The sequence below is a fragment of the Rattus norvegicus genome, chromosome 6 (genome assembly GCF_036323735.1).
Source record: "Rattus norvegicus strain BN/NHsdMcwi chromosome 6, GRCr8, whole genome shotgun sequence".
NCBI classification, from domain to species: Eukaryota; Metazoa; Chordata; class Mammalia; order Rodentia; family Muridae; genus Rattus; species Rattus norvegicus.
This window is the reverse complement of record NC_086024.1, coordinates 17,478,269-17,487,038: the sequence shown is the minus strand read 5'-3', so window position 1 is coordinate 17,487,038 and position 8,770 is coordinate 17,478,269. Positions and strand designations below refer to the sequence as shown.

Genomic DNA, 8,770 nt, shown 5'->3' with positions numbered 1-8,770 from the left:
GGAGACATCATCACACACCAAGCCACAGAGATGAGAGCAAGCCCTCAGCACTCTGCTATGCACAGCCTTCCGCCATGGAGACATGCATTTCTCAGGGAAGCTCCACAGAGCCACTCCCTCCTGAGACCCCCCAAGACAGAAGAGTGGTTGTGTAACAGATGCATGGTGTGATGAGAACAGGAGATGGAAACTAGTCACCTGTGGCCGGACCACAAAGCAGCAGTTCTCAGAAAATGCCAGGACTGCTGCTTCCTGATTCTTTGCTGTCTTTTACCCCTGACTCAAGCTACACTTGAGGAAATGACTGACAACTCATGGGTGACATCTCCCCATGCCTCACCCCAACTTCTGCTAACAGTTCTGATGCCCCCGGACTAGCAGCTCAATGATACCCCATCTAAAACTCGCTACTGTAATCTACAACTTTCGTTCTTTAGATTCACAAGACAAGAGCCTGGAGGCCACTAACCTGATGGAACTCTTGAGTGACTGAGTGTCTGGCACCCTCCTCCTGAGATAAAACCCACCTGAAGCAAGATGGAGGGCCTCTTTTGCATTCAAAGACACTATTTGAATTTTCCCTGTATCAATATTACTGATAATGTACTTTCTGCTCAACAAATAAAAATGTATATTTAAAGGAAGGAGGGAAGGGAGGGAGGGAAGGAGGGAGGAAGGGAGGAGGGAAAGGTAGAAAAAAGAAGGAAGGAAGGAAGTTTAGTCAATCTAAGGGCAACCTTAAGGCCATCGTGGTCAAGTGACAAGGTTCCCAATGTCGACTGGCCCTCATCTGTGGGGACATTCCCTTTGAACCTACTATAGCAGATCAAAGCTGGTGTTTTCTTTCGTTGGTTTTGAAAAGTGGTTGGTTTTTTGCTTGGACTTTTTTTTTCCTTTCATCTCAGGCTTCCTTCCCTCTCCTTTTGGGCATCTGAAATGTTAGAATTCTGGAATTCACTTCATTTAAGGAGAAGGCACTGAATGGTAAAGAAGCATTTCTCAGCAATGCACCAACTCAGCTGACTTGCCCTCCCCCACTCCCAAAGCAGCCCTGCCTCCTGAAGAAGCAAGATAGCAGCCATCCAAACACTGCTATGGCTGGCAGGCTTAGTCTGGCTAATTCAGGACACCTTCTCCGTGGATGGCTTTGGTACCATTCTATTCAGAGACAAGACAAATGGAAGACCGTTGGCAAGGAAGACAGATGTTCAGACAGTCCACAGCAATTCATGCAAAGAGGAGGAAGCATTCAAACAGAGTTACCAGGAGCTTATTCACAGCCAGGACTGCAGAGAGTAGCTGTCTCTACATCTGAAAAGGAAAATGACTCCGCTCTCTAAGCCTCTTTAATGGAGCCTTCATGAAATCCAGTCTCCAATTCCCATCTGCTGGATGTGAAAGTTTCCGTCCAAGGCTTTGCTATATGTTGATATTTCTTTTCTATTACAAAGCTTTGTAGTTGCCCCATGATGATGCAAATACGTGTCTAAAACCCAAAGCCTGGCACTGCTTCCCAGCCTCACCTGCCTGGAGAGGAAAGAACCCGCCCACCACTGCTCATTCTCCCTCAACACATTCCACATTCACCCACGCAAAAGCACAGCTCTCACTCTTAAGGGAATAGATAGTGTTTATTCTGGAGACAAATATGAGTGACAGTTACCTCCAAATCTGAAAGTGGTAAGTTTTTGTCAAGTTTTTATAGTTACAGAAGAAAGGAAAGGCATAAATCAAGGGACTTTGCAAACACATGGGGGGGAACGTACAGTCATAGCAAGGACATTCTTAGCTACAGGCATTCTTAGCTTTTGGGTTAATGGAAAATAGTGGTCTGTTCATCTACTACATCTCAGATTACTTCATCTGATATTTACAAGGACATTAGATCAGATACACAGAAGGGCAATGAATGACTATCAAGGGGCTAACGATAGATCAAGATAATTTGGTCCCAGATCTGCAACATTCTAACTCATGGTAGTCACAGGAATTCTAATCTTTAATACAGGTATGGTTTGTTTTGTTTTGTTTTTTGGAGAACTCTGGTTCACACGGACAGTAATGAGGCACTAAAGGATTCTTCTTCCAGGTTTCTTCATCCTACATGGCAAATAGACCCTTCTTGTCTCTGGAGATACCCTCCAGGCTTCCCAAGAACAGAAATGCAGGGATTTCCGTAGAAAATCTTCTAGACATTTCTTCTAAAGCCTTCTTAGAGAGTCCTGGGGACCCTGTGAAACTCCCCGGGGGTTGATTTGAGTAAGATGAGAATCACGGAAAGAGACAGCTCTCATGTTTTCAAAAAGAGCTGAGCTCAGTGTGGATGACCATGCAGGCTGAGATCTCTTCCCAGGGAAGACTGCAGTAGTCACCAGTGACATTCACACCCATGGGGAAACCCATTCAGCTGCTTGCAGGGAGAGAGAGAAAGGAAGCAACAGCCCCATCTGAGGAAGCTTCCTCTGCATGGAGGGACAACAGCTCTCTGACCCTACAGATCAGCTGATCACCCTGAGGACTGGGCTCCACTGAGTTTATCAGGAAGCCTTTTTATTTAAAACAGAAACAGATTAACTATTTCTTTGGACTTGGCTTCAGTTTGGGGAAAATGTTTTATGATTATATTTTTTGTTTGTTTTCTTCAAATACCATTGAAGTAGTATCCACAAGAGCCTGATGCTTTTCAAATCAAAGATGACTGTGACATGGAAACATGATATAAAGTGTTGATGGTTCAGCATGGCTCTCAGGGAGAACATGAGGTGGTGAACCATGAGACGTAGCCTGGTAAGACTGAGCTGGTTTGAACGCCCTGGGGAACCAAAGGGACTGTGGGAGCTTCATCTGCTCCCAACACCAGGCCCCTGTCTAGTAGCCACAGCCCTGCATAGAGAAAGTTGTAGCTATCAATCACATACTGGGAAGCACCCCCAAGATCCTACACATGCAGATGAGGCATCCCTAACATCTCAGACCAAGCCAAGAGGAAGCACCTACTGTCAGACCCCAACCCACCCCAAAACTGTATGTAAGATCCTATCCAGAAGGGATAAGTGTGTGAGAATTACTCCATTGCCTGAGAGCATCTGTCCTGTGAGAGCTGTAACACTGCCTGGGAAGAGAGCGCTCTCCCGAAGCTTTCCCTGCTAGAAGGTTCCCCTGTACCTCTCTCACTAGCCAGCCCTCCTCTGGTCAGCACAGCAGGAGCAACAGTAGTGGCCTGGCAGAAGTGGCAGAGGCACTTCCCTTTCCCTGCCCACTCGATATCCCCTTGAATTCTCTACCAGGCCAGGCCAGAAACCTCCACAGATAGCATCCATTACACAGAGCCTTAGGAGAAGACCCTGTCAAGTATGGGCTAAGGGGCCTGGGTCTTGGGCTCCATGTGGCTGGACTGACTCTCATCTTTCTTTTTAATTGAATATTTCATGTATTTACATTTCAAATGCTATCCCCTTTCCTGGATTCCCCTCTGGAACCCTCCTATCCTATCCCCCTCCCCCTGCTTCTATGAGGACGCTCACTTACCCACCCACTCCCTCCCAACTCCCTGCCCTGGCATTCCCCTATACTGGACCATCGAGCCTTCACAGGACCAAGGGCCTCTCCTATTGATGCCAAACAATGCCATCCTCTGCTACATATGTGGCTGGAGCCTTGGGTCCATCCCTGTGTACTCTTTGATTGGTGGCTTAGTCCTTGGAAGCTCTGGGGGCTCTTGTTGGTTGATATTGTTGTTCTTCCCATAGGGTTGCAAACCACTTCAGCTCCTTCAGTCCTTTCTCTAACTCCTCAATTGGGGTCCCCCATGCTCAGTCCAATGGTTGGCTATGAGCATCCACATCTGTATTTGTCAGGTTCTAGAAGAACCTCTCAGGGGACAGCTATAACAGGCTCCTGTCAGCAAGCACTTCTTGGCATTCCCAATAGTGTCTGTGTTTGGTGACTGTATATGGATGGGATGGATACCCAGGCAGGTCAGTCTCTGAATGACCTTTCTTCCAGTCTCTGTTCCACACCTTGTCCCTGTATTTCCTTTAGACAGGAGCTATTCTGGGTGAAAAATTCTGGATGAATGAGTGGCCCCACCTCCCAATTAGGGGCCTTGCCTATGGTTCTCCCTCCACTTTGTTGGGCATTTCAGTTAATCTCATCCCCTGTTGGGTCCTTGGGAACCTCTTGCTTTCCTGGTATCTGGAAACTTGCTGATGGCTACCCCCAGTTCCCCATCCCTCGTTGTTGCACACCTCTGTTCAAAGTCCTGACCCTCTTCTCCTCCCATACCTGATCCTGCTTCCCCCTTTTTCCCCTCCCCCTCCTCTATTCCTCCCAAGTCCCTCCTACCCTCTTCTCCCATGAGTACTTTGTCCGTCCTTCTAAGAAGAACTGAAGCATCCACATTCTGGTCCTCCTTCTTCAGCTTCACATGGTCTGTATATTGTATCTTGGATATTCCAAGTTTTTGGCTAATATCCACTTATCAGTGAGTGCATACCTAATAATTTCATGAAATTATTGTTTTAATAGCTGAGTACTACTCCATCGTGTAGATGTACCACATTTTCTGTATCCATTCCTCTGTTGAAGGACATCTGGGTTCTTTCCAGCTTCTGGCTATTATAAATAAGGCTGCGATGAACATAGTGGAGCACGTGTCTCTTTTATATGTTGGAGCAGCTTTTGGGTATATGCCCAAGAGAGGTATAGCTGGATCCTCAGGCAGTTCAATGTCCAATTTTCTGAGGATCCTCCAGACTGATTTCCAGAATGGTTTTACCAGTCTGCAATCCCACCAACAATGGAGGAGTGTTCCTCTTTCTCCACATCCTCGCCAGCATCTGCTGTCACCTGAGTTTTTGATCTTAGCCATTCTCACTGGTGTGAGGTGAAATCTCAGGGTTGTTTTGATTTGCATTTCCCTTATGACTAAAGATGTTGAACATTTCTTTAGGTGTTTCTCAGCCATTCGGCATTCCTCAGCTGTGAATTCTTTGTTTAGCTCTGAACCCCATTTTTTAATAGGGTTATTTGTCTCCCTGCGGTCTAACTTCTTGAGTTCTTTGTATATTTTGGATATAAGCTCTCTATCTGTTGTACGATTGGTAAAGTTCTTTTCCCAATCTGTTGGTTGCCGTTTTGTCCTAACCACCATGTCCTTTGCCTTACAGAAGCTTTTCAATTTTATGAGGTGCCATTTTATGAGGTGTCAATTGCTGATTTTAGAGCATAAGCCAATGGTGTTCTGTTCAGGAAATTTTCCCCAGTGCCCATGTGGTTGAGAATCTTCCCCACTTTCTCTTCTATTAGTTTGAGTGTATCTGGTTTTATGTGGAAGTAATTGATCCACTTGGACTTGAGCTTTGTACAAGGAGATAAGAATGGATCGATTTGCATTCTTCTACATGTTGACTGCCAGTTGAACCAGCACCATTTGTTGAAAATGCTATCTCTTTTCCACTGGATGGTTTTAGCTCCTTTGTCAAAGATCAAGTGACCATAGGTGTGTGGGTTCATTTCTGGGTCTTCAATTCTGTTCCATTGATCTACCTGCCTGTCTCTGTACTAATAACAGGCAGTTTTTATCACTGTTGCTCTGTAATACTACTTGAGGCCATGGATGGTGATTTCCCCCAGAAATTCTTTTACTGTTGAAAATAGTTTTCACTATCCTGGATTTTTTTGTTATTCCAAATTTGCCAATTGCTCCTTCTAACTCTATGAAGAATTGAATTGGAATTTTGATGGGGATTGCATTGAATCTGTAGATTGCTTTTGGTAAGATGGCCACTTTTTGCTATATTAATCCTGCCAATACATGAGCATGGGAGATATTTCCACCTTCTGCATTCTTCAATTTCTTTCTTCAGAGACTGGAAGTTCTTGTCATTCTGATCTTTCGCCTCCTTGGTTAGAGTCACACCAAGATATTTTATATAACTTGTGACTATTGTGAAGGGTGTTGTTTCCCTAATTTCTTCCTCAGCCTGTTTATCCTTTGAGTAGAGGAAGGCTACTGATTTGTTTATTTTATATCCAGACACTTTGCTGAGTTGCTTATCTGGTGGAATTTTGGGGGTCACTTAAGTATATCATCTGCAAATAGTGATATTTTGAATTCTTCTTTTCCAATCTGTATCCCTTTGATCTCCTTTTGTTGTCTGGTTGCTCTGGCTAGAACTTCAAGTACTATGTTGAATAGGTAGAGAGAGTGGGCAGCCTGGTCTAGTCCCTGATTTTAGTTGGATTGCTTCATGTTTCTCTCCATTTAGTTTGATGTTAGCTACTGGTTTGCTGTACATTGCTTTTACTATGTTTAGGTATGGATCTTGAATTCCTGTCCTTTCCAGTACTTTTATTATGAAGGCGTGTTGAATTTTGTCAAGTGCTTTTTCAGCATCTAATGAGATGATCATGTGGTTTTTTTCTTTGAGTTTGCTTATATAGTGGATTACATAGATGGATTTCCATATTTTGAACCATCCCTGCATCCCCAGGATGAAGCCTCCTTGATCATGGTAAATGATTGTTTTGACGTGTTCTTGAATTCGGTTTGCAAGAATGTCATTAAGTATTTTTGCATTGAAATTCATAAGGGAAATTGGTCTGAAGTTCTCTTTGTTGAGTCTTTGTGTGATTTAGGTGTAAGTATAATTGTGGCTTCATGAATGAATTGGGTGTTTTTATTGTCATTGAAGACCAGCCTTACTCCATGATGATCTGATAGGATGCAAGGGATTATTTCAATCTTCTTGTATATATTGAGACTTGTTTTGGGACTAATTTTAGGGTCAATTTTGGAGAAGGTACCATGAGGTGCTGAGAAGAAGGTATATTCTTCTGTTTTAGGATGAAACATTTTGTAGATATCTGTTAAAACCATTTGATTCATAAGTTCTGTTAGTTTCACTCTGTCTCTGTTTAGTCTCTGTTTCCATGATCTGGACTGGAGACTGGTTGGGGTGATCACTGTGTTTTCTGTGCCTACATGGCCAGCTTTAGAGGATTCAAGGAGCAGAGGCATGTGCTTTTCTACTAGTGTGTGTGTGTGTGTGTGTGTGTGTGTGAGAGAGAGAGAGAGAGAGAGAGAGAGAGAGAGAGAGAGAGAAATAATGAAGAAAATGAACTCTCTCAACTCTCTCAGCCACTGAGCTGGGAGAACCTGCAATTCCTGACTTGACTTAGCAGGCCTTGATTCCTTGAAAACCGAGCAAACAGAGGCTTGATGGGAGCTAAATAGTTTGACCAAATGCAGCAACCAAGTTGCTACCAAGTCAACTTTTAAAACTCTAGTCTGGGCGAACCCCAGAGCAGGGTCAGCATTGCACTGACAACGGTGCTGCCCCTGTGCTGTCTTCACTTACAAACTGGAAGTAGCCAGGAATGCTTGTTAAGAAAGGATGGATGGAGGCTAGAGATATGGCTCAGCAATTGAGAACACTTAAAGTTCTTCTAGGGTTCAGTTCCCACAACAGATGGCTTACAATTCTCTGTAACTCCAGTCTCAGGGGAGGACATCCTCTGGCCTCTTGAGACATCTTGCATACATGTGCAACACATGAACTCATGCAAGCAGACCTAGACACATAAATATAAAAAAAATAAATCTTTGAAAGACAGAAATGATGGATGAGATCATGTCATGTAGAAAGAATTATACAGCAATTCCCCAAAGTATTCAAGCCTGGTTCTCCCTGGGGTCAGGGACAAGCACAGAGAACGGGGAGAGGACTGGGTAGAGCAAACCCTTTCCTGTTAGATTGAATTTATGTGTCACGTGTGCAATTAACATATAATACAGGTGGCAACAGCACTTGGTGTGGGAGCTGCAGCCATGGCTGTCACTATTAAGGGAGCCCGAAGGGAAGAGCTCATGCTCTGCCTATTTGCAGACCCCTCAAGCCAGCTCACTAGAAAAAAAAATGACCCTGAGGTACCAGCCCTCCTGCAGAAGCTGCAAAGTGGGATGCAGATTGGTGTGGCGGGTGGCTCGGACTGAAAAATCGTTAAGCAGCTGGGTGATGGGGATAAAGTCATTGCGAAGTCTGATTGTGAGTTTTCTCAGAATAGGACAGTGCAGTACAAACACGGATGGCTACTCTCCAAGCTGCTAATGGAGAACCGTGTGCGGGGGAGGAGCTCATACAGAACGTGATCAGCTTACGCCTCCATTACAAGGCTCTGCTCGGACAGTCCAAAAAGGGTGGAACCTTCCTTGAGTTCCGAAATGGCATGCTGACCATCTCGCCTACCTGCCACAGCTGCACCCTGTTGGAGAGGATTGAGTTCTACAAACAGGACAAGGAGAATATCGGGCAGAGGTTCGCCCGAGGAGGCATGGTAAGCTTCGATGTCTTCCCCAAGGGCTAGGATAAGCCCTTATAGCCTCGGCCTGGATGAGGACAACTTTGACATCATCCACTTCTTTGGGAATGAGATCAGTCCTTGCGGGAATGACTTTGAGATCTATACAGACCCCTTATAGTTGTCCATAGCCGTGGTCTTCCCTGAAGACACTATACAATAATACAGAGGGCTTTTCTTCCCAGAGATAGCCCACGAGGCATGACAGTACCTACAGCTGAACATTGAGACTGTCACAGAGTTCTGGCCAGGCTTGAAGAGAGAACCATGGAGTGCCACGGTTCCTCTCCCTCTGGCCCAACATGTACAGTCATGTAGGGTACCACACTGTCCACACAAAAAACCAGGCTTCGTGTGGCAACCATCGAAGCCTGGTGGCTTCTGATGAGAGGCATTCCTGTGCTCTGCA

The 8,770-nt window shown here is 44.9% G+C and overlaps 1 pseudogene; it reads left to right on the top strand.

Annotated features, from left to right (window-relative positions):
• Positions 1-7,831: 7,831 nt before the first annotated feature.
• On the top strand, positions 7,832-8,566 carry LOC103692540 (phosphomannomutase 1 pseudogene; annotated as a pseudogene).
• Positions 8,567-8,770: the final 204 nt, after the last annotated feature.